Source organism: Nicotiana tomentosiformis, chromosome 2 (genome assembly GCF_000390325.3).
Source record: "Nicotiana tomentosiformis chromosome 2, ASM39032v3, whole genome shotgun sequence".
In the NCBI taxonomy this organism is placed as follows: domain Eukaryota; kingdom Viridiplantae; phylum Streptophyta; class Magnoliopsida; order Solanales; family Solanaceae; genus Nicotiana; species Nicotiana tomentosiformis.
The window spans coordinates 61,432,473-61,459,678 of NC_090813.1; the positions used below are offsets into that span (position 1 = coordinate 61,432,473).

The 27,206-nt window shown below is 37.4% G+C and overlaps 1 long non-coding RNA gene across 1 annotated transcript; it reads right to left on the bottom strand.

Moving 5' to 3' along the window:
* Positions 1 to 5,313: 5,313 nt before the first annotated feature.
* On the bottom strand, positions 5,314 to 21,285 carry LOC104115845 (uncharacterized). The gene is made up of 7 exons (XR_011413467.1): positions 21,112 to 21,285; positions 20,235 to 20,959; positions 6,670 to 6,779; positions 6,469 to 6,594; positions 5,959 to 6,095; positions 5,688 to 5,752; positions 5,314 to 5,603 (listed from the first exon to the last, which is right to left on the bottom strand). It is a non-coding gene; the product is annotated as an uncharacterized lncRNA (long non-coding RNA).
* Positions 21,286 to 27,206: the final 5,921 nt, after the last annotated feature.

Sequence of the window (27,206 nt, forward strand, 5' to 3'; positions counted from 1 at the left end):
ATTGGTGTACTCAATGGGTGCGCTTTGTCCATGTAAAAGCGTTTTAAGACCCTTTATGTATAGGCAGATTGATGGATAAAGATCATGTCTGCTAAATGTTGAATTTGCAGACCAAGATAAAGTTTTGTCTTTCCAAGATCTTTCATCTCAAATTCTTTCTTAATATATTCAATTGTCTTTTGGAGCTCTTCTGGAGTTCCAACAAGATTTATGTCACCAATATAAACAGCAAATATAACAAATTTTGATGCCATTTTCTTTATAAAAATATATGGACAAATAACATCATTTATGTAACCTTCTTTCAACAAATATTCACTAAGGCGATTATATCACATGCGCCCAGATTGCTTTAAACCGTACAAAGATCTTTGTAATCTGATTGAATACATTTCCCGAAATTTTGAATTTGCTTCAGACATTTTAAATCCTTCAGGGATCTTCATATAGAATTAATCAAATGAGTCATATTTAAATGACATGACATCTTCAGGTGTCTGGACTACAGGTCTGATCCTCACAATCATTTACAATATTGTGCACTATATTGTATCAAATATATCATCGACGATCATTTCGTATCAGTTCGCAAGCGACATAACTTGTTGAGATCTCATCATTTTTTTTATTTTCAGGTACATGAACTTCTTCCGGAGTTTCATGAAATGTTATGTCGTGGGCTCTTCCCGAGCTTATTTCCTCCTTATTATGATCATTTTGATCATTTGCTCATATTCTTTTTAAGGATTGTTACTTTGGGAACCGATTGGTCTACCACGCTTAATGCATACAGTAAACTCTATCCTTCAGGGACTTTAATTTTAATAGGAGCATTTGCAGCTGAATTATGATATTTAATTTTGGATCAACAAATGCTTCTGGCATTTGGCTTGAATTATCTTCTAAGCGAAGATCATATTAATGATAATTCGATTCATATAGCATATTTTTCAACTATTTTATTCCATCCCTCAAATGTTAGAAAAACTAACATATATCCCAAATCTTCTTTGGAAAACATATCTTTGTGCATTGTGGTAGAGAAATTAATCATATACCACACATCAAAAGTTATTAGATAGTAAAAATATTTGGTTTCTGATCCTAAACCAATTGTGAGGGGATGACTTATCATATTTTGTTGGTCTGATGCATATTAGTGCTGCTGTATGCAATTTAGAAAATCTTAGACCAACACATGAGGCTTTATTCTCATAAGCAATAGTTTAGCCATTAATAAGAGGTATTCAGTACTAAACTTGTTTGGATATAAACCAGCATCATCAAGATGAATTATCTTGATTTCATAATCTGAAAATTATGCTCTTAATTGAGAAAGACAATTTCAAATGTCAAACTGCAGGTTGACAATAAATATACATGTAACCATCTTATATATGCATCTATAAGTGGTTCACATGATAGGTGAATGGGCTCATATTCACCTTTTATATATTTCAAAATTCGGGGATTTTAGTCCCAACTTTAGTTGGTATAATCAAGTTATTATGAGAACAAGCAACACAAGAGAATTCTTGAAGAATCTTTTAGTTCTTCAGTATATGCTTATCTGAAAACTTAAAGTTTATCATGGCATGTGCTATCTCTAAGTAAACTTCTGATTTACTATGGCATAAACTTTTGCATCAGTAAACTTCTGATTTACTGTGGCTACTTTGTATCAGTAAATTTTTGATTTACTGTGGCTGCTTTTGCATTAGTAAACTTCTGGTATACTGTGATACATGATGTAGTACAAATTTGAAGAATAAGGCGGGTAACTTCTCACATACATATTTATCCCATATGATTGTGAAAACATAAAGATTTTCAATCTTTCAATCATTTGTAGTCTCAATATGATAGCTATTTGTATTAGTAAACTTCGGGTTTATTATATCATATGTTTTGACCATAATCATATAATAAGAATGACATATTTGTATATAAGCTCTCCGAGAGCCTTCGTTTATTATCCACAATCTAATATTTATCGGACACTACTGGTGTCATATGTCTTTTAGACAAACATCTAGCTCTTCAGGAGTTGTTGATATATTTTGTACTATCAAATATTGCTCAGACACTTCTGGTATCATGAGAGAAAATCATAATCAAATAAACTATATAAAGACAATTCTAAATTTATAAATGTAAGAAATCAAGAATTTTAATATTTTTACCACCAACTTTGTGTCTCCTTCAGGGAGAAACGCCATTAACATATGAATATTTTATATCAAAGCGGCAACCATATAGTCATTACATCCTTCAGGGAAATGAGTTGTTATTTTCTTCAGGGTAGTTAATAACAACTAACTATAATATATCAATGTGGTTGTAGTAGAAAGCATTTTACAAGAATGATTTTGCCTTAGAATGATACTTAATAAAATTATCCAAGATATTTTACGTACAACAGGTACGTGAGACAATGATTTTTATGCCACAAAAATAATATTTATATCATCTGTTATTCTAGCTCTTCCGGATGTGAGTTATGGTATTTCTTCATTCACTACAGGGAATGAAAATGTGATTCAAAAATAACTTTGAATAGCTCATTATTTTATTTACGCACAGAAAGACACAGTTTCATAATATTTTCCTGCTTCGGGAGAAAATTTCAATTGTGTTACTTCTTCAGGAGCAAATTGAAATACAAAAAATTGAGTATATACTCTCTCAATCATATTACTTCTTCTGGAGGTGAATTATAATATATTTACATCAAGAGCACGTTCATATTTACGACTTTATTAATATTATCAATTGTGATGCTTCAACCTCTTTGAAAATATTTACTACTTCAGGAGCAAATCGATGTGTGCATGTAATATGGAGAATATTTCTCTAGCTTATATTTAATTGTAACCATAGAAAGCCTAAATTATCACTCTAGTGGTCATAGGCATATACCACTTCTGGTGGTTAACAAAATTTAGTTACAATGAGATATAAGAAACATAACCACTTCTGGTGGTTGTATATTTCTTGCAAATTCTGTTGGAGTTTAAGTGGATCTAACAATATTATCCACTTTGTAATCCTTTATTAAGATAATTAGGATGAAAACAAATACCAAAATAGGTACTATATACGTAACATATAACCAAGCAAGCGATGATAATAATATTAAAATATAAGCAAAAGGCTCAAATTAAATTATGCAAATTTGGCCACACCAGATGTAAGTGATATCTATATCACTACTGCCAAGAAGAAAAACTCACCACCTCAAGGATATAATCTGCCTTACGATGCTCGTTATGAACAAGATCTAACCACGGACATAAGAGTGTCGCCTTACATCGGAGACGAACACTGAAATAGAAATTAAATTCGAAGTAAGTGCGCAAAATGGCAGAGTCTCGTGCTGATAACGTGTTATAAAATAAATACTATAAAGTAGATAAACTGAAGACAAGTATAGAGAGAAACTGATATATTATTCAACTTCAAATTCATGTACATAATGAACTGAAAACTCCTCTATTTATAGAAGAAAGGAAGCAGTTGCGAGGCTTTTCAGGAAGCAGCTGCAAGACTTTTCTTTAGCTGCTTGTAAGTTGTCTGCATGAGCTGCTTGCAACCTGCCTGTTTAATAAGAAGCTGCTGCAAATCATTTCATTGAGCTGCTTGCAACCTGCCTGCATCAGCTGCTTGTAAATAAACTTCAACAGAGTACTAAATGGATAATCTTCTTCAGGAAGATTATCTATAGCGGAGTAATAAATGAACATCCACAATATAATTGTTTTCATAACATAATTCAGTATTTCCTTTGTTCCTATTTTCTTTTTGAGCGAAAATATCTGACATTAATCTCTATTTTTGTGGGATCTATTTTTGCCTTTTCCAATTCTATATCAATCTTTATCTCATTCTTTATAAATGCAAAAGTCCCAATACTATATATTATACCTACTTGTTTTTTAACTCCGATTCCAAATTCTAAATAAAAGCCTATTTGAATAAGCATTATTTCCTTATTGATTAGGCTAATTTATCTAAGGTGACAAATTATCTTTTGAAAATTACTTTATCTTTGACAATAATCAAATATTTGAAGTACCGGTTATGATACAACTAATGAAACGGATTTTGCTTTTTTGGAAATGTGAAATTGATTTGACAATATTTTAACAGTTGAAATGATCTAAATCCGATCATGAACTTGTGATTAGAGCCTTACGGGGGTATTTGTTTGATTTTTTAGCCAAAATTATCCTTTATTTTTAGGGGTAGGCTTAACTTTGTTCTCTAAATATAATCCTTAGCACTATTTGTCCTTTAAATTTACAAAATCTGAGAATTTTTAGTCTCACTAACAGAGAATACTTATTCCCATTAAAAACCTAACAGAGACATAACACGTGATTTGCAGGTGATGCTTAAGGGAAAGAAATACCCGCTCTTTCACTCCCAATTCGGTCGATTTCCCTCCTTTTTCTAGAGTCTCCCTTCTCCAATTCACTCATTTTATCTCTATTGCAATAGGTATTTTATCTCTATTACAGTAGGTAAAAAAATCCTAGCATTCTTGATTACATTTCAAGTCTTTACTACTTGCGATCCCAGCAATGATTATTAGGAGCAATGGTAAAATAACCCCTAGTTATGGTGAGTGTTCTTGCTACTTGTATTTTGTAAATATTCCTTCTTAATTTGTTTTCGAAATCTCCACCATTTTTACAATACTTTACAGCTTGTTTGGATGGTTGTCACCCATTGTATTGTATCGTACTGTTACTTTAAATACGATGTTTGTTTTGATTTTTACTTAAATTTTATTGTATCATATCGTTAAATCTGTCGTTACATAACGATGACATGTGCCACTTTATGTAACGACCGATTTGGCGTGGTCACGTCGTTACCTTGTCTTTTTCTCTCAATCTCACCCTTCAGTATTATTAAATAATTTTATTTTATCATTTACCCTACTTTTTTATATAATAATTTTACCTTGTATCATACTTTTTCTTTATAATATTGCAAGTTTATTTTTCATATTGTTGGTGCGTGATATCATGAAATGATGGCAAATGACACAATCTATCCAAACATTGTATTTATCAAACGATATAGTATAATACAATACAATACGATACGATACGATACATTATCTAACGATATGTAACAACCATCCAAACAAGTTGTTACTGTCTTTTGAAGTTCTATAATATTGCGGTCCTTATCTCGAATTTTATATGTCATACAAAAGGTGAACAATATAAAATAAACTAGGAAACTTGACCGCGCTTCGCGCGATCGTTAAAATGTGCTACAATTTTGTAGTTATATTTCCACGTTGGATATTAAATATGGTGAAAATGAAAAACGAAGTTCATTAACTTTAACGTTGAATAAATGGGAGGTAAATAACATTTATTTGTAATAATGTAAGCTTATATTTTGTAAAGGCAATAACATAATATTCGAATATACAGATAGTCATTCTTTGCATGATTTATTTCGTAATACTCCTTTATATAATTCGTGTCTAAGTTGTACTTGTTCATACTTCAAATATTCTATCCGCATTTGTGTGATTCTTATATACATCTCATCCATGGAAGCTTCCGGTTGTTGTTTTACATCTGTAAAAAAAGACGAATTGTAGTTTTAATATAACTAAGAATAGTAAAGAAATAAAATTATTTAATTTAGCATAAATAATTTACCTTGACAATTATTCAAGGAAGTTTGATGACGTTGATCTATAATCTGTTTATCCATTATAGAAATCCTGTATAATGTAAGACAAATTTTATTATGCAGATATAAGCATATGTTGAATTATATTATTAATGTATATTTAATTTAGATCTCTATAAGAATGTATTATTTTATATGCTTAAATCTTTATGCTACTTTAGAGATAAAATCTATTAATGCAAAGGAATGTGATTTGTGTAGAACAATAGAAGAATAATGTATAGTTTAGGAATAAACCTGATGTTTAAAAACTGCTCCTCTTCATGATGTTGTTATGTTTTGTGTTATTTTGATTCATCCTCTCATCATCCTTGTATGTTGTCATTCTTGTATTTAAAGGGGTAAATTGAATGGTTGTCTGAATGGCTCGAGATCTTTGAAAAAAATATGATTATCAAAAATTTGAATGAGAATAGGAGGATGATTAGTGATTTATCCTTTTTTTAATAGGAAATAGCCGTTAGTAATTTGGTGGATTAATGAGAAAATGGGAAGGTAAAGAGAAAAATGAGAGAATAGGTGTATAAAAAGAAAAATAATAAATAAGAAGGATAACATACATTAAAGCACAATCTTTTTTGGAATCTCACCAGTATAAAATTCATAAAAACGGGACAATATTTATCAATCAGTCGATTGTTTTTAAAATTTATTTAATGTTATAATTGTTGTACTGTATTTGTATTATAGATAGCAATAAAGTATTAGGACCAACATAAGAAAAGTTACTTTTGTAACTAAAAGTACCTCAGCGAAAACGCAACCAGCTAACCACATATGAATTGCATTTGTGTATTATGTAGCCCTAAAGATCAATTCATGCGCCCCGTAATAGAGAGATCAAATGTAGGATATATTGGGCTCCCCATGCACCTATGGTAAGTGGACAAAAATCTGAGTAGATGCAAACACATAGAAAAAATACAGTTCTCAAAAAATAACACGTACCAACATCTTTGCACTTCCAAAAGCACAAATCTTTAACTGTTTAAAGAGAGATTTTAAAAAATTAGTGTCCAACTTGCTTTTGATGCAATAAGGGATTACTACCCGTGGATCTGTGATTACCCAAAATATCATCTTTAAATTTAATAAGTAATTCTGTATTCTAATACCTCGAAAAGCACCATTTATCATTTCTCGACTTGCGTACACAGCCCGTACAATTTTCCAGAAAGTTTCATGTGAAAAATGGATTAAAATGTGAAATAGAGCCTTAAAACTCAACTGAGTTGACTTTGGTCAACATTTTGAGCAAACGGACTCGGATCAGTGTTTTGACAGTTCCGATAGCTCTATATCATGATTTGAGACTTGGGCGTATGCCCGAAATTTAATTTGGAGGTCCCTAACTCAAGTTATGACCATTTAACGGAAACTAGTAATTTAAAGGCTAAAGATTTCCAAGTTTGACCACGGGGTTGACTTTTTGATATCGGAGTCGGAATCCGATTCTGAAAATTTGAACAGCTCCGTTATGTCATTTATGACTTGCGTGCCAAATTTAAAGTCATTCCGGATTCATTTAATATGTTTTGGCACGAGATTTGCAAATTGAAAGTTTAAAACTCAAAGTTCGAATCGGGGTGTGAATTGTAATTTCAGTATTGTTTGACGTGATTTTAGATCCCGAGTCAGTCCGTATTATGTTATGGGACTTGTTGGTATATTCGGACGGGGTCCCGAGTATCCCGAGTGTGATTCGAATCGAAATCGGAACAAGAATTGGACTTAGGCAAAATCTGAAATTTTGGGTTCTAATGTAATCGCACCTGTGGATTTTTGACCGCACGTGCGAGCTCACAGAAGCGAGCCTTCCATCGCAGATGCGGGACTGGGCTGGCCTGGGGTCTTCGCAGGTGTGGCCTTTTTGCGCAGAAGCGGATGTCGCAGGTGCGACAGGAGTGTCCGCAGATGCGGAACTTTACCTGGCAGCCTCGCATCGCAAATGCGAGCTTTGTCTCGCAAATGCGAGTCCGCAAATGCGGAACTTTTGTTCGCAGCTGCGAAAATGACTGAGCAGAGCCCATAAATTCGGAAGTCGCCATTTTTACTCCTTTTTGAGATTAAAGTCTCGGATTTGGGCGATTTTAAGGGAAATTTTCACGACTTTGAATTGGATAAGTGTTTTTTAACCAAAAGAGATTATATTCCACAAATTCATGTCTATATTCATCATTTATTTCGGATTTAGATGGAAGAAATTGAAATTTATGTAAAACTTTCCAAAAACGAAAAATTTAGATTTGAAGGTCCATTTGATATCGGAATTGGACAAATTTTGTATGGTTGAACTCGTATCGGAACAGGTGTTCGAATTTCGCGAGTTTTTTTGGGATTTGAGACGTGGGTCCCACAGTCAAATATTTTAATGAATTTCAGATTTTATCCGAAAAATGTGTAAATTCATATGAAATTAATTCCTATGATTAATATTGAATATATTGAATTGTTTGTGAATAGATTTGAAACTTTTGAAGGCAAATTTAAAAGGAAAAGCCGTGGTTGAATAATTGATTCGAATTTGCAAAGCGAGGTAAGTGTCGGGGTTAACCTTGACTTGAGAGAATAGAACCCTTAAATTATTTGTTATGTGAATTGCATGTGAACGACGTATAGGCGAGGTGACGAGTGTCTATACGTCGTCAAATTAATTGTTTGCCTGCTTACTTGAAAAATCATAAATTATTTTTAATCATTAATTAATTATTATAATAATTGTTTCTCTCTTATTCTTTGTCAAATATTAATTCTTGAATTCCTGCATTAATTGTTACATGCTATTTGAATTATGTGTTTTAATTGTTATTTGACATTTAGCATATTAAATATTAAACTGCCTATTTTCTCCCTGATTTTTATAATAATTTGCTATTTGTCATTACTTTCATAATTAAATCATAATTGTTGTATGCTTGTTGTCTTATAATTTTATATTAATTGTTGTATTTATTGGAAAAAAAATTTCTATAAGAATTGATTAAAATGGATATATTGGAGGATCGGGTTGCACGCCGCAATAGACTTATTAAAAAGTTAATATTGGAGGATCGGATTGCACGCTGCAACAGACTTATTAAAAGTCAATATTGGGGGATCGGATTGCACGCCGCAACAGACTTATTAAAAGTCAATATTGGGGGATCAGTTTGTACGCCGCAACCGACTTATTAAAAGTCAACATTGGGGGATCGGATTGCACGCCGCAATAGACTTATTGAAAAGTAAATATTGGGGGATCGGATTGCACGCCGCAACAGACTTATTTAAAAGTCTATATATATACTTGATTGAAATAAATATATGATAGACTTGATTAAAAGGAAAATATTGGGAGAGCGAGTTGCACGCTGCAACAGAATTGAATATGAATATATTGTGAGAGTGGGTTGCACGCTGCAACAGAATTGGTTGAAATAATAATGGATTATGACTGCTGGGGTGGCTTCAATTATTATAAATGAGTTGTTTGATTTATTTCTATTATTTGTGGTTGTTATTAATATTGCGTACAAGTTAATGTAAGTGAACCGCCTTAGCCTCATCACTACTTCGTCGAGGTTAGGCTTAGCACATACCAGTACATGGGGTCGCTTGTACTAATACTACACTCTACACTTCTTGTGCAGATTTTGAAGTTAGTCCCAGCGGCGTACCATAGACTTGCTCGGATTTCAGCTATTCGGATGAGACTTGAGGTATAACTGCATGGCGTCCGCAGTTCTGAAGTCCCCGTCTATTTTACTTTAGCTGTGTGTTTATTTCCAGACAGCTTATTTTTATTTAGACCTTTATTTGTATTATTCTTGAAGCTCGTGCACTTGTGACACCAATTCTGGGATGGTATTTAGACACCGTTGTTTTTATGGGTTGTTCACTGTATTTCAAACGTTGCTCCGCATTTGTTTCTTTGATTATTAATAATTTAAAGATTGTTTAAAAATTGGTTAATATTATTCTAACATTGGCTTGCCTAGCAAGTGAAATGTTAGCGCCATCACGGTCCGAAGGTGGGAATTTTGGGTCGTGACAGTTGGTATCAGAGCACTAGGTTACATAGGTCTCACGAGTCACGGGCAAGCTTAATAGAGTCTGAAGGATCGGTACGGAGACGTCTGTACTTATCTCTCAGAGGCTATGAAGTTTGGGAACAATATCACTTCTTTCTTATTCTGTCGTGCGATTTTATTCTATCATCGATGATTGAACCATTCTACTCTTATTTTCTAGCAGATGGTGAGAACACGTAATACCTCTACCGGTGGATAGGGACCAGAACCCCCGGTGGCAACTATGGCCAGTGGTAGAGGTCAAGGTCGAGGTCGTGCTAGAGGCCGAGGTAGAGCTCAGTCTAGAGCTCGAGTAGCTGCACCTATTATAGAACCTCAGGTAGACCTTCAGGAGGAGGTCCAAGTTCAGAATGTACCAATTGGACCAGTTCAGGTCCCGGAAGGATTCATAGCCACTCCAGTTCTTCAGGACGCTCTAGTCCGATTGGTGAGTCTTATGGAGGGTGTGGCCCAGAATGGTACATTTTCAGTGGCACCAACCGTCTCACAGGCTGTGGGAGGAGCACAAACTCCCACTACTACCGCCCCGGAGAAGATGGCTCCCCAGAATCAGGCTCCAGCAGCCCCGCTAGTTGGGCTAGTTCAGCCAGTTATTGCGGCATAGACCGATGATAGGCCCGCCATGTCTTTTGAGGCCTTATTGAGACTGGATAAGTTCACTAAGCTCTTTCCAGTTCACTTTAGTGGTATACCTTCTGAGTGATTATCTTGAACGATGCCACGAGGTGTTGCGGAACATGGGTATAGTTAAGACCAGTGGGGTTGGTTTTGCTGTGTTTCAGATGACGGGTTCCGCCAAGAGGTGGTGGAGAGATTATACATTGATCCGACCAGTCGGATCACCTGCACTTACTTGGGAGCAGTTCTCTCAGCTAATTCTGGAGAAGTTCCTCTCTATCACACTGAGAGAGGAATTTAGCAAGCAATTTCAGCGTTTACAGCAGGGCAGTATGACTGTTACTCAGTATGTGTCCCGTTTTGTGGATTTGGCACGTCATGCTCTCCTTTTACTACCTACTGAGGGAGAGAGAGTGAGGAGGTTTGGTGAGGGACTCACTCACCCTATCAGGCTTCAAATGGCTAAAGAGACCGGAAGTGAAATTTCTTTTTTGGCGGTTGCTAATGTCGCCAGGAGGATCGAGATGGTTCTTGTACAGGAGAGAGGGCAGATATCTGATAAGAGGCCTCGTAAGTTCGGTGGTTTCAGTGGTGCCTCGTCTGGAGGCAGGGGTAATTTTTGTAGGGGTCATCCTCCCAGACCATTTCATTCAGCACTTCATGTATCTCCCAGTGCTTCAGGGAGTCACGGTCCTATTATTCCTTACTCTGGGCAGCCAGTATTCAGTGCACATTCAGCTCCTATCAGTGCACCACCACTCCAGAGTTACTACAGTGGTTATCCGGCCCATCTGGGTTAGCTTCAGCTTCAGCAGCCACAGCATCAGGATGGGTGTTATGAGTGTGGAAACATTGGTCACATCAGGAGGTATTGCCCTAGATTGGCGAGTAACAGATCTCGGCAAGATTCTCGTGCCATCATACCGGCACCGGTTGCTTCACCGCCTGCTCAGCCAGCTAGAGGTAGGGGTCAGGCAGCTAGAGGTGAAGGTCAGGCTATTAGAGGTGGAGGTCAGTCCATTAGAGGTAGAGGTCAGGCCGTTAGAGGTGGAGGCCAGCCAGTTAGAGGCCGTTCCAGAGATGCAGTTCCGAGTGGTGGGACCCAGCCCCGATTTTATGCTTTTCCAGCTAGGCCTGAGGCCGAGTCATCTGATGTTGTGATCACAGGTATTATTCCAGTTTGCCATAGAGATGCTTCAGTTCTATTTGTTCCAGGATCTATTTATTCCTATGTGTCCTCCTACTTTGCTTCATATTTGGTTGTGCCTTGTGATTCTCAGAGTGCTTCTGTGTGTGTATTTATACCGGTGGGAGACTCTGTTGTAATAGATCATGTCTATCGTTCGTGTGTGGTTACTATTGGTAATCTTGAGACTAGTGTAGATCTTCTACTTCTTGATATGGTAGATTTTGATGTCATCTTGGGTATGGATTGGTTGTCTCCTTATCATGCTATATTGGATTGTCATGCCAAGACAGTGACCCTAGCTATGCTAGGGTTACCTCGGTTAGAGTGGAAAGGAACTCCTGGCCATTCTGCCAGCAGGGTTATTTCTTATATGAAAGCTCGGCGTATGGTAGAGAAAGGGTGTCTAGCTTATTTGGCTTATATTCGCTATCCCAGTGCGAATGCCCCTTCTATGGACTCAGTACCAGTTGTTCGTGAATTTCCAGAAGTATTTCCTGCAGATTTGCTGGGGATGCCACCCGACAGAGATATTGACTTCTATATTGATTTGGCTTCGGGCACTCAGCCCATTTCTATTCCACCATACCGTATGGCCCCGCCGGAGTTGAAAGAATTGAAAGAGTAGTTACAAGACTTGCTTGATCGGGGATTCATTAGATCCAGTGTCTCGCCCTGGGGTGCACCAGTATTATTTGTAAAGAAGAAAGATGGCTCTATGCGGATGCGTATAGACTATCGGCAGTTGAACAAGGCCACTATCAAAAACAAATATCCGCTGCCAAGAATTGATGACTTATTTGATCAGCTTCAGGGTGCCAAGGTATTTTCGAAGATCGATTTGAGGTTTGGTTACCATCAGTTGAAGATTAGGGCATCTGATGTCCCTAAAACAGCTTTTTGAACTCGGTATGAGCTTTATGAATTCTTAGTGATGTCATTTGGGTTGACAAATGCCCCAGTAGCATTTATGGATTTGATGAATCGGGTGTTCAAGCCTTATTTGGACTCTTTTGTGGTTATATTCATTGATGATATCTTAATTTACTCCAGCAGTAGAGAGGAGCATGAGCAGCACCTTCGAAATGTGCTTCACACTTTGAAGAATAATCAGTTATATGCCAAGTTTTCAAAATGTGAGTTTTGGTTAGACTCAGTTGCCTTTTTGGGGCATGTTGTATCGGCAGAAGGCATAAAGGTGGATCCCAAGAAGATTGAGGCTGTTCAGAATTGGCCTAGACCTACTTCAGTTACAGAGATCTGGAGTTTCCTGGGTTTAGCAGGTTATTATCGTCAGTTCGTGGAAGGGTTTTCATCTATAGCAAGCCTATTGACCAGATTGACCCAGAAAGGTGTCCCATTCAGATGGTCAGACGAGTGTGAGTTGAGCTTTCAGAAGCTTAAGACCGCTTTGACTACGGCGCCAATGTTGGTATTATCCATAGGTTCAGGATCGTATACGGTATATTGTGACGCATCTCACATTGGGCTTGGTGTAGTATTAATACAAGATGTCAAGGTAATTGCATATGCGACGCTGCAGTTGAAAGTTCACGAGAAGAATTATCCTGTTCATGATTTAGAATTGGCAGCCATTGTTCATGCGCTGAAGATTTGGAGGCATTACCTCTACGGTGTCTCGTGTGAGGTATTTACTGATCATCGCAGCCTTCAGTATCTGTTCAAACAAAAAGATCTTAATTTGAGGCAAAGAAGATGGTTGGAGTTGTTGAAAGAGTATGATATCACTATTTTGTATCACCCCGAAAAGGCCAATGTGGTGGCCGATGCTTTGAGTAGAAAGGTTGTGAGTATGGGCAGTCTTGCATATATTCCGGTTGGTGAGAGGCCATTAGCTGCAGATGTTCAGACTTTGGCTAATCAGTTCGTGAGGTTAGATGTTTTAGAACCCAATTGGGTTCTAGCTTGCACAGTCGCTCGGTCTTCTTTATATGAGCGCATCAGAGAGAGGCAGTATGATGATCCTCATTTACTTATCCTTAAGGACACGGTGCGGCACGGTGATGCCAAATAGGTTACTGTAGGGGAAGATGGAGTTCTACGAATGTAGGGTCGTAATTGTGTGCCTAATGTGGATGGGCTTCATAAATTAATTCTTGAAGAGGCACACAGTTCCAGGTATTCTATTCATCCAGGTACCGCTAAAATGTATCAAGATTTGCGGCAACATTATTGGTGGAGGAGAATGAAAAAGGATATAGTTGCATATGTAGCTCGGTGTCTGAATTGTCAGCAAGTTAAGTACGAGCATCAGAGACCTGGTGGGTTGCTTCAGAAGTTAGAAATTCCTGAATGGAAGTGGGCATATCACTATGGATTTTGTTGTTGGGCTCCCACGGACTCAGAGAAAATTTGATGCAGTTTGGGTCATTGTGGACAGGTTGACCAAGTCAGCACATTTCATTCCAGTGGCAGTTACCTATTCTTCAGAGAGGTTAGCTGAAATTTATATTCGTGAGATTGTCCGCCTTCACGGTGTGCCCGTGTCTATTATTTCAGATCGAGGTACGCAGTTTACCTCACATTTTTGGAGGGCTATACATCGTGAGTTAGGCACGCGGGTGGAGTTGAGTACAACATTCCATTCACAGACAGATGGACAGTCAGAGCGCACTATTCAGATATTAGAAGATATGCTCCGCGCTTGTGTTATAGACTTTGGAGGTTCTTGGGATCATTTCTTGCCACTTGCGGAGTTTGCTTATAATAATAGCTACTAGTCGAGCATTCAGATGGCTCCATATGAGGCATTATACGGAAGGCGATGCCGATCTCCAGTTGGTTGGTTTGAACCAGGAGAGGCTCGGTTGTTGGGTACCGATTTGGTACAAGATGCCTTGGATAAGGTCAAGATTATTCAGGATCGACTTCGCACAGCTCAGTCTAGACAAAAGAGTTGTGCCAACCGTAAAGTTCGTGATATTGCATTCATGGTTGGAGAAAGAATATTGCTCCGAGTTTTACCTATGAAAGGTGTAATGAGGTTCGGAAAGAAGGGCAAGTTAAGCCCTAGGTATATCGGACCCTTTGAAATTCTTGAAAGGATGGGTGAAGTAGCCTACAAGCTTGCATTACCACCTATTTTATCAGCGGTTCATCAATGTTCCATGTGTCTATGCTCTAGAAATATCATGGTGATCCGTCCCATGTGTTAGATTTCAGCTCAGTCCAATTGGACAAAGATTTGACTTACGAGGAGGAGCCGGTGGCTATTCTAGCCCGGCAGGTCCGACAGTTGAGGTCTAAGAGTTATCCTTCAGTTCGGGTGCAATGGAGAGGTCAGCCGGTAGAGGCATCTACCTGGGAGTCCGAGTTGGACATGCGGAGTAAATATCCACAACTTTTCTCCAGCTCAGGTACTTTTTCTAACTTCGTTTGAGGACGAATGTTTGTTTTAGAGGTGGAGAATGTGATGACCCAAAATGTCATCTTTAAATTTAATAAGTAATTCTGTATTCTAAGACCTCGAAAAGCACCATTTATCATTCCTCGACTTACGTGCACAGTCCGTATAATTTTCCGAAAAGTTTCATGTGAAAAATGGATTAAAATGTGAAATAGAGCTTTAAAACTTAACTGAGTTGACTTTGGTCAACATTTTGAGCAAACGGACCAGGATCAGTGTTTTGATAGTTTCGGTAGCTCCGTATTGTGATTTGGGACTTGGGCGTATGCCCGAAATTTAATTTGGAGGTCCCTAGTTCAAATTATGACCATTTAACGGAAACTAGTAATTTAAAGGCTAAAGATTTCCAAGTTTGACCACGGGGTTGACTTTTTGATATCAGAGCCGGAATCTGATTCTGGAAATTTGAACAGCTCCTTATGTCATTTATGACTTCCGTGCCAAATTTGAAGTCATTCTGGATTCATTTAATATGTTTTGGCACGAGATTTACAAATTAAAAGTTTAAAACTCAAAGTTCGAATCGGGGTGTGAATTGTAATTTTCAGTGTTGTTTGACATGATTTTAGACCCCGAGTCAGTCCGTATTATGTTACGGGACCTGTTGGTATATTCGAACGGGATCCCGAGTACCCCGAGTGTGATTTGAATCGAAATCGGAACAAGAATTGGACTTAGGAAAAATGTGAAATTTTGGGTTCTGGTGTAATCGCACCTGCGGATTTTTGACCGCAGGTGCGAGCTCGCAGAAGCGAGCCTTCCATCGCAGATGCGGGACTGGTCTGGCCTGGGGTCTTCATAGGTGCGGCCATTTTGCGCAGAAGCGGATGTCGCAGGTACGACAGGAGTGTCCGTAGATGCGGAACTTCACCTGGCAGCATGGCATCGCAAATGCGAGTCCGCAAATGTGGAACTTTTGTCCGCAGATGCGAAAATGACTGGGCAGAGCCCATAAATTCGGAAGTCGCCATTTTTACTCATTTTTGAGTTTCAAGTCTCAGATTTGGGCGATTTCAAGGGGGATTTTTACGACTTTGAATTGGGTAAGTATTCTCTAACCAAAAGCGATTATATTTCACAAATCCATGTCTATATTCATCATTTATTTCGGATTTAGATGGAAGAAATTGAAATTTTTGTAAAACTTTCCAAAAACGAAAAATTTAGATTTGAAGGTCCATTTGATATCGGAATTGGACAAATTTTATATGGTTGAACTCGTATCGGAACGGGTGTTCGAATTTCGCGAGTTTTTCGGGATTTGAGACGTGGGTTCCACTGTTGAATATTTTAATGAATTTTGGATTTTATCCGAAAAATGTGTAAATTCATATGGAATTAATTCCTATGATTAGTATTGAATATATTGAATTGTTTGTGAATAGATTTGAAACTTTTGAAGGCAAATTTAAAAGGAAAAGCCGTGGTTGAATAATTGATTGGAATTTGCAAAGCGAGGTAAGTGTCGGGGTTAACCTTGACTTGAGAGAATAGAACCCTTAAATTATTTGTTATGTGAATTGCATGTGAATGACGTATAGGCAAGGTGACGAGTGTCTATACGTCGTCAAATTAATTGTTTGCCTGCTTACTTGAAAAATCATAAATTATTTTTAATCATTAATTAATTATTATAATAATTATTTCTCTCTTATTCTTTGTCAAATATTAATTCTTGAATTCCTGCATTAATTGTTACATGCTATTTGAATTATGTGTTTTAATTATTATTTGACATTTAGCATATTAAATATTAAACTGCCTATTTTCTCCCTGATTTTTATAATAATTTGCTATTTGTCATTACTTTCATAATTAAATCATAATTGTTGTATGCTTGTTGTCTTATAATTTTATATTAATTATTGCATTTATTGGAAAAAAAAATTCTATAAGAATTGATTAAAATGGATATATTGGAGGATCGGGTTGCACGCCGCAATAGACTTATTAAAAAGTTAATATTGGAGGATCGGATTGCACGCTGCAACAGACTTATTAAAAGTCAATATTGGGGGATCGGATTGCACGCCGCAACAGACTTATTAAAAGTCAATATTGGGGGATCAGTTTGTACGCCGCAACAGACTTATTAAAAGTCAACATTGGGGGATCGGATTGCACGCCGCAATAGACTTATTGAAAAGTCAATATTGGGGGATCGGATTGCACGCCGCAACAGACTTATTTAAAAGTCTATATATATATACTTGATTGAAATAAATATATGATAGACTTGATTAAAAGGAAAATATTGGGAGAGCGGGTTGCACGCTGCAACAGAATTGAATGTGAATATATTGTGAGAGTGGGTTGCACGCTGCAACAAAATTGGTTGAAATAATAATGGATTATGACTGCTGGGGTGGCTTCAATTATTATAAATGAGTTGTTTGATTTATTTCTATTATTTGTGGTTGTTATTAATATTGCGTACAAGTTAATGTAAGTGAACCGCCTTAGCCTCATCACTACTTCGTCGAGGTTAGGCTCAGCACATACCAGTACATGGGGTCGCTTGTACTAATACTACACTCTGCACTTCTTGTGCAGATTTTGAAGTTGGTCCCAACGGCGTACCATAGACTTGCTCGGATTTCAGCTATTCGGATGAGACTTGAGGTATAACTGCATGGCGTCCGCAGTTCTGAAGTCCCCGTCTATTTTACTTTAGCTGTGTGTTTATTTCTAGACAGCTTATTTTTATTGAGACCTTTATTTGTATTATTCTTGAAGCTCGTGCACTTGTGACACCAATTCTGGGATGGTATTTAGACACCGTTGTTTTTATGGATTGTTCACTGTATTTCAAACGTTGCTTCCGCATTTGTTTCTTTGATTATTAATAATTTAAAGATTGTTTAAAAATTGGTTAATATTATTCTAACGTTGGCTTGTCTAGCAAGTGAAATGTTAGCGCCATCACGGTCCGAAGGTGGGAATTTTAGGTCGTGACAGTTGATATCAGAGCACTAGGTTACATAGGTCTCACGAGTCACGAGCAAGCTTAATAGAGTCTGAAGGATCGGTACGGAGACGTCTGTACTTATCTCTCAGAGGCTATGAAGTTTGGGAACAATATCACTTCTTTCTTATTCTGTCGTGCGATTTTATTCTATCATCGATGATTGAACCATTCTACTCTTATTTTCTAGCAGATGGTGAGAACACGTAATACCTCTACCGATGGATAGGGACCAGAACCCCCGGTGGCAACTATGGCCAGTGGTAGAGGTCGAGGTCGAGGTCGTGCTAGAGGCCGAGGTAGAGCTCAGTCCAGAGCTCGAGCAGCTGCACCTATTATAGAACCTCAGGTAGACCTTCAGGAGGAGGTCCCAGTTCAGAATGTACCAATTGGACCAGTTCAGGTCCCGCAAGGATTCATAGCCACTCCAGTTCTTCAGGACGCTCTAGTCCGATTGGTGAGTCTTATGGAGGGTGTGGCCCAGAATGGTACATTTTCAGTGGCACCAACCGTCTCACAGGCTGTGGGAGGAGCACAAACTCCCACTACTACCGCCCCGGAGCAGATGGCTCCCCAGAATCAGGCTCCAGCAGCCCCGCTAGTTGGGCTAGTTCAGCCAGTTATTGCGGCATAGACTGATGATAGGCCCGCCATGTCTTTTGAGGCCTTATTGAGACTGGATAAGTTCACTAAGCTCTTTCCAGTTCACTTTAGTGGTATACCTTCTGAGGACCCACATGATTATCTTGAACGATGCCACGAGGTGTTGCGGAACATGGGTATAGTTGAGACCAGTGGGGTTGATTTTGCTGTGTTTCAGATGACGGGTTCTGCCAAGAGGTGGTGGAGAGATTATACATTGACCCGACCAGTCGGATCACCTGCACTTACTTAGGAGCAGTTCTCTCAGCTATTTCTGGAGAAGTTCCTCTCTATCACACTGAGAGAGGAATTTAGCAAGCAATTTGAGCATTTACAGCAGGGCAGTATGACCGTTACTCAGTATGAGTCCCGTTTTGTGGATTTGGCCCGTCTTGCTCTCCTTTTACTACCTACTGAGGGAGAGAGAGTGAGGAGGTTTGTTGAGGGACTCACTCACCCTATCAGGCTTTAAATGGCTAAAGAGACCGGAAGTGAAATTTCTTTTCTGACGGTTGCTAATGTCGCCAGGAGGATCGAGATGGTTCTTGTACAGGAGAGAGGGCAGAGGTCTGATAAGAGGCCTCGTAAGTTCGGTGGTTTCAGTGGTGCCTCGTCTGGAGGCAGGGGTAATTTTGGTAGGGGTCATCCTCCCAGACCGTTTCATTCAGCACTTCATGTATCTCCCAGTGCTTCAGGGAGTCACGGTCCTATTATTCCTTACTCTGGGCAGCCAGTATTCAGTGCACATTCAGCTCCTATCAGTGCACCACCACTCTAGAGTTACTATAGTGGTTATCCGGCCCATCTGGGTTAGCTTCAGCTTCAGCAGCCACAGCATCAGGATGGGTGTTATGAGTGTGGAAATATTGGTCACATCAGGAGGTATTGCTCTAGATTGGCGAGTAACAGATCTCGGCAAGATTCTCGTGCCATCATACCGGCACCGGTTGCTTCACCGCCTGCTCAGCCAGCTAGAGGTAGGGGTCAGGCAGCTAGAGGTGAAGGTCAGGCTATTAGAGGTGGAGGTCAGTCCATTAGAGGTAGAGGTCAGGCCGTTAGAGGTGGAGGCCAGCCAGTTAGAGGCCGTTCCAGAGATGCAGTTCCGAGTGGTGGGACCCAGCCCCGATTTTATGCTCAGCACATACCAGTACATGAGGTCGCTTGTACTAATACTACACTCTGCACTTCTTGTGCAAATTTTGGAATTGGTCCCAATGGCATACCATAGACTTGCTCGGATTTCAACTATTCGGAGGAGACTTGAGGTATAACTGCATGGCGTCCGCAGTTCTGAAGTCCCCGTCTATTTTACTTTAGCTGTGTGTTTATTTTCAGACAACTTATTTTTATTCAGACCTTTATTTGTATTATTCTAGAAGCTCGTGCACTTGTGACACCAATTCTGGGATGGTATTTAGACACCGTTGTTTTTATGGGTTGTTCACTGTATTTCAAACGTTGCTTTCGCATTTGTTTCTTTGATTATTAATAATTTAAAGATTGTTTAAAAATTGATTAATATTATTCTAACGTTGGCTTGCCTAGCAAGTGAAATGTTAGGCGCCATCACTGTCCGAAGGTGGGAATTTTGGGTCGTGACAAGACCAATTCAACAATTATCGAGAAGGAGAATTTCATTTCACAAGGCTTAATATGGTATACAAATTCTTATTATACCTATAAAAATAAACATATATAACTGTATCTTATATTCGTATTATGTTAACACATGCATAAATAATCGTCTTTCTTTTATGTTTTTGACATTTTTATTTAAACTGAGAGATCAGTAAAGGAGTAGTGCCTATAAAAATAGTAAAAATTGAACTCGGACCTATTATTTGGCGTTGTTCTCTACTTTTGACTTCACTTATACCAAAACAGATGATTTTGTTTACTAAGGTTATAGTAAATGAATGTGCACTTTAAACCAAAGGGCTATCCACATAAGATAATCAACATCATATTTCTAACCAACAAACCCCTTACACAGTTCTGTCTTTCTATATTGATTAACAGTGAAAATAGCACTAAACCTGCTTCATTACGTTGTCTCTAAATGTATGGAATCTTTTCTAATATACAACTTAATCCATTAAGTAAATTGGAATATATTACTGGACATCTCATTTGCTATCAGCACTATTTTCTTCGTTAATTAAATCTAAATCGAATTAATAATTACCGTTAATTTATTAAAAAGTTTGACTGAGTTGTTCGTGCTGTCCATTTTGTACAGAATATTTTAAGTATAATAATAGAATATATTGTGTGGTAATCAGACTTGTCCATGTTTTCCACTATTGCGGAGCAACCGTTAGATGTGAAGACTGCACGTCAGTGATCAAAACAATAACAGGACAAATAGTTAGAACTGAGGCAAGAGGAATGACGAGTGAGTGCAAAAGGAATTATTTGAGATAACCAAGGAAATGTAAGAGCTATGAACACCTAAGCAAGGAGCATAACCAGAAGATCTTACCATTTCAATTTGTGCAGTCAATTTTACTGTAGAATCTGTTGTTATTTTTTTAAACCTGTTTTCCATCAGTACCAATTGCATCATCCTAAAAGAATATAATGAACAATAAAAAGAATCAACAAATTGAGATGTAAAAAGATAGACAATGTCATTATTTTAACTAAACTACCATCAGTATGTTTTGCCTTAGTATTATGCATAATAAAATGTCATAAGTAACATCAAAGAGGTAAGTAGAAATTCATTAGCTAAGAGTAAGAACCATATCAAACATACCCAACCCAGTCAAAATACGGAAGTTTGGGTGTTCGATCCTGTCCTTTCCTCAATCAATATAGCGAACCATCGCTAGGTGAGGCTGTTCCTGAAGTTTCAGCTGCCAGAGAAGATAATTTTCGGCTGGGAATTTTACCTTGGATGAAGCTCTGACTTTTGAGGGAAGAGTTGCTTAGAACGTGGGGTAAGAGGAAACAAATTAAAACGTCTATGGACTTTTATTGTGAAAGGTAAAATAAAACGGCTATTGGGCATAGTGTTTTGGGCTGTTTTGTAGCATTTGTTATTTTGAGTAGTGGGCTAATAAATTATTATTAGAAATAAATGGAGTGAAGGAGTGAAATAACAGAAAAAATTTAAAAAAATCAGAAAAAAGATAAATATGAAAGCTGGCTATACAGGGATGCCACATCAGCCTGGCCAATTTCCAAATATATATATATATAGATATATATATATATATATATATATATATATATATATATATATAGATATTGTGTGTGTACTCATGTGAACTCCGTTCTTTATTCCAACATTCAATGGCCCCAATATGCACAACTATTAAATTATTTTTTATGTTTTTGCATAGCTGTTGTAATTGCAGTCCTTTTTTATATAGTATGTCTAATAAACTTTTAATTTTTTTTGTTTATGCAGATCCTTTGTACAAGGCAGATTATTTTACCATTAAAATAACACATGGTGGTTTAATGAAACTCAAGCCTACAAGGCATTATGTTGGGGGTCGAATGAACTTTATTGACTGTCAATGGGGCTGAACTAAAGTTGTCGATAATCAAATCTATGGCTGAATTATGCGGTTATGGGGTCGGGTAGTTGGTGCGGCCAAACACACACGCAAGTATACGCGGTCGTCAAGTAATAAAGTGACTAAAAGTCGGATGTCGAACCCACGAGGACTTGTGATTAACTATTAACTAAATTAGACTATCCTAATTATCTAAACAAGAATTAAACCTAAAAATATTTGATTCTAAACTAATTAAATAAAAAAATATAAATAATAAATTTTTGAACAGAGAAAGAGCAGATTTTTATGATATCAATGTAATGAAAACGATCTAGGGTTATGGGCTATCTAACAATCCTATTGTATTCTTCAATTGAATTGACCGACTAATTTATAAAAACTTATTGGTTGACACGGTTAATATTGCTCATAAGAATCTGTCGAGTTCTTACTCGCCTATTCAAGCTAACCTAACGCCTATATGTCTATGGAGTTAGAATCAACAAGAACACATTTATAATTTCTGTAAATCAACCAAGCAAGGCAATTAGGTATATGTCTATCCTAACCACGAATCCATTCCCCGATGCCCGAGTTCAAGAACTTGCTCTACTCAATCCTATATGCAATTTAGAATTCCCACTTTCGAGTTTAATTCTAGATTCGTAGATAGTATTCAATTGGTGATCAAGCAATTAAATAATTAAGCGCAAGATTGAATAAATAAACCAATATGATAAATCAAGAAGGCAAAATCAATATCCGAATAATAATAGTTATGAAAGAACCACAACCCTAGGACGTGAAGTTTAGCTCCACATAGACATGGTAGCCAAACAACAATTCATACAAAGAAACATAAAAATTACTAAGTTTGGTGGGAGAAAGATGGAACTTGATGAATTCCAGCCTCCACGGCGTCTCTGTGCTTGTGTTTTTTCTCTCAAAAACGTCCTCTCCCTCCAAAATAGGTTTAGGTTGGCTTTTATATGAGTTGGGGCATTTTGGGGTCGAAATAACCGAGTCCCGGTCGAAATAGGACACTTTCCCATCTTGAGCGTCCAGGGCAGCATGGGGCGCTGGCCCTGGCGCTCAAATATTTTAGCTGCTGTAAATTGCGCCACAGCCAGCGCCCTACGCTCGCTGTGGCTCTCAAATTTCACTTTTTGCCTTTTCTTCCCAATTTCGCTCCAATTCGCGCCATTTCGTCCCAAATTGCATACGAATGATCCCTACACATAGAAATACCAAAATTTAGCATAAATAATCATATTAAACATCTCAAATCGTCAAGACATGAGCAAAATATGAGGCGATATATATTAAAATATGCATACATTAAGCCGATTATCAACACCCCACACTTAGACTCTTGCTCGTCCTCGAGCAATGGAACTATATTAACACCCCCAAAACATACTTAGCACTATGAAAGAGGACTTCATAATTAATTCAATGAAACACCCTACCTTTTGACTATGATCGATGTCGGCAATTAAGCATGAACACACAAATTTCACATTCTTCCCGTTTTTAAATAGCCCAAGTATACTCAATGTTATTCAACCAACTCAATCAACTCAAGCAACCTCTCCACAACCACCTTACCTCAAGAGACGACTCGTTACCACTAAGCATATTCAACTCACGCACTCACCCAACACAAGAAAGTGTACAACATCACCAATCTGTCATGAGATCAAGTGCCCTCACCACAAGCAAAAGGGTGAATATCAAAATAGTCCACAAATTCAAATATATCATTGAACATAAATTAAGGACATCACACAATTGAACATCATTCACTCACTCTCACAAAGAATTCATGTGCATCCCATGGTCGTACCATAAGCTTGCTCGTAGTGTATATCTCTACTAATCTAAGCTAGCTAAATCTAGGATCAATTAGGACTTTAAGGTTATAATGTAGGCTAAAGGACGGGTAGGATACATTTAGAAATAGTGACTAACCCTCCTAAGCACTTTAATACACTATACTCACAATTCAAGCGTAATTTCTTCGCAACCCATTCACTTGTCATACACCATAACTAACATGATACTCTTTTCCATCAAGCACCTCTATGGTTTCACTAGCACGAGTGAGAAGGATAAGAAGGTGTGTCTTTCTACATTAGTTGAACTTTTATTTGCTCTTTTTTGCAAAAAATTTCCTCTTTTTTTTTTTTTTTTTTTTACACACTCCATACATTGAAGTTCATAAGCTAGTGACCTTTATTCACAATTTTAGTGCACCTTAAGGGCCCTTCCATGATTTCACTCGAAAGCCACTTCCTAATCTCTCACCTTACTTCTTCTAGCGACTAAGTGCCTTAGGAGGTAAAGGTTCAACAATCTCACATTAAGAACAAAGTAGAAGTACGACTTGTAATGTGGGTGCCAAGGAAACGGTCTATAGGCTCAAAGGGGATAGCAATGAAAAAATTCTATTTGTCAGTGACAAACATCTTTATGGTCAAGCAAGAAACGCCTATGTCATCTCCTAGACTAGCACAACTTAATAATTTCGCGTTGATTAACACATAGGGTAAGTTCTAGACTACACAGGATAGCACAGAATATCAACAATCCTTACACATACATGGCACTTGACTCACTCAAGACGGTTAGGTGTGACTCTCAGGTCAAGCAAGCATATCAAGTTGAGAATTTTTTAAGCAACACTGCACTAGGTGGCATACAAGTCAATCAACTGAGAAAAAGGCGTCAAAGAGTAGGCTACTTAATTTACTTGGGCATTACAATTCAAATCATATATGCAGGAAGACATAGCACATGCCCTAACTTAACTTGCCAACACCAAACATGTCAACAGGTACCTCAGAGCAATCTCACTTTTCTCCCTTATTCTACTTCTAAAAAAAACTAAACTAAATTTTTCGGTTCGAGCTACACCCTTGAAAAAGAACCGATGTCAAAAGAAAAACCAAGGGATACTACCTAACTACCTAAAAAAATAAAAGAAAATCTTTTTGATATTTTTAATCGGACTTTAATCCCTTAAGAAAATTGTCCAACAGATCCATCGTCGGAAAAAGTCCAAAAACAAAATTTCAACTTTTTTCTAAATTTTTTTCTGTTTTTTAAATCTTTTTTTTAATTACTACTACTACTATTATACTACACCATTAATTCTACTAACTATGCTATTAAAAAATAAGAAGCTAGTTAACAATAAAAAGATAAGAAACTAACAATATACTAATATAATACTATAGAAAGAATAGAGAATCTTCCACCCCGCACTTAAAAGAGTGCAGTGTCCTCAATGCACAAATAAAATAAGAATAATAAGGGTGGACAAGAAACTCCCTGAAAGACCAAAGGCCGAAGCAATAGTTGCTCACAGGGTATTCAGACTTCTCCCATGGATGGTCCTTTGTGCGGGTACCTCACACTAGTTCCAACCATCTGGCTCGCTTTTGCACGCTTCCGGTGACTTTATTTCCTATGCTCATAATCCTATAAAATAAAACAACACTACAAAAATAATAAAATAAACAAAAATAAATAAAGCTGTAAAGCTGGGTTGCCTCCCAACAAGTGCCTAATTTAATATAGCGGCATGACGTGAACCGCTTTTTTGCCTCCACCTCGAACTTATGAATTGAGCCCCTAACATGGCATCTAGTCTGCGGCTATGCTCCAGTGGTGGGGCTACAACGATAACCATGCCAAGTAATAAATTTTTCACTTACACTTCTCGGCCTTTAGATGAGGAATGTAATTTTTACTTTTTGGCACAACAAATTCAAGAATATAAGCACTCTCATCCTCACCCTTTGACCTTCTCATTGGCTCAGATGGCTCGATTACTATCTTACTATCTAAACACAATGTGAAAAAATGATTGGAATGAGGTCTAATGCGCCCTAACTCATGAATTATACCACTGTTTACATCCCCATATATACACACACTCAAGTATCCCAAAGTAATGTTATCTATTCCCTCATATGACTCTAGAGCATTCTTCTCAATATTGGCATCCTCAAGAAAAACATGGTCTAATAATTGGTATTCTCGTTTTAACTCCTCAATTTGGTCTAGAAGATTTTTTTCAGCTTCACACAACTCATCATTAAATTGTTGGCCATTACACGCATCAACCTTTTCATTCAAATTTGCATCAAAGTTATGCACACCCAAGCCAAAATTATCAATTTTATGTGAAAGATCATCTCTCTCCTTAGACCAATCATTCACCAACATTGTCAGAAGACAACGTCGTTCCGCATATTCCCTTAATCGAGAATATTCGTCCCAAAATCAACCCTTACTCCCATATTCAAATTCAGATTTTCAAGAGTTCAGGACATGACAAGCCCAAAATGGCGGGCCATATAAGTCTTCCGTCAACCAAGAGTCTTCATAAATAACCTTACCTCCATATATTTCATCCCCAGATGTCATGGTAAAAGAACTAGAAACACACTAAGAGAAAAATCAAATAGTTATAAAAATAAAATATTTACAAAAAGAGAAGGAAAAAAAAACTTGTAAAGATAAAAGTAAAAGCCTAATGTAGAAAAATAGTTAATTTCTAAGTCCCCGGCAACGGCACCAAAAACTAGGTGCGGCCAAACGCACACGTAAGTATACGCGGTCGTCAAGTAATAAAGTGACTAAAAGTCGGATGTCGAACCCACGAGGACTTGTGATTAACTATTGACTAAATTAGACTATCCTAATTATCTAAACAAGAATTAAACCTAAAAATATTTGATTCTGAACTAATTAAATAAAAAAATATAAATAATGAATTTTTAAACAGAGAAAGAGCAGATTTTTATGATATCAATGTAATAAAAACGATCTAGGGTTATGGGCTATCTAACAATCCTATTGTATTCTTCAATTGAATTGACCGACTAATTTATAAAAACTTATTGTATGGAGTTAGAATCAATAAGAACACATTTATAATTTCTGTAAATCAACCAAGCAAGGCAATTAGGTATATGTCTATCCTAACCACGAATCCATTCCCCGATGCCCGAGTTCAAGAACTTGCTCTACTCAATCTTATATGCAATCTAGAATTTCC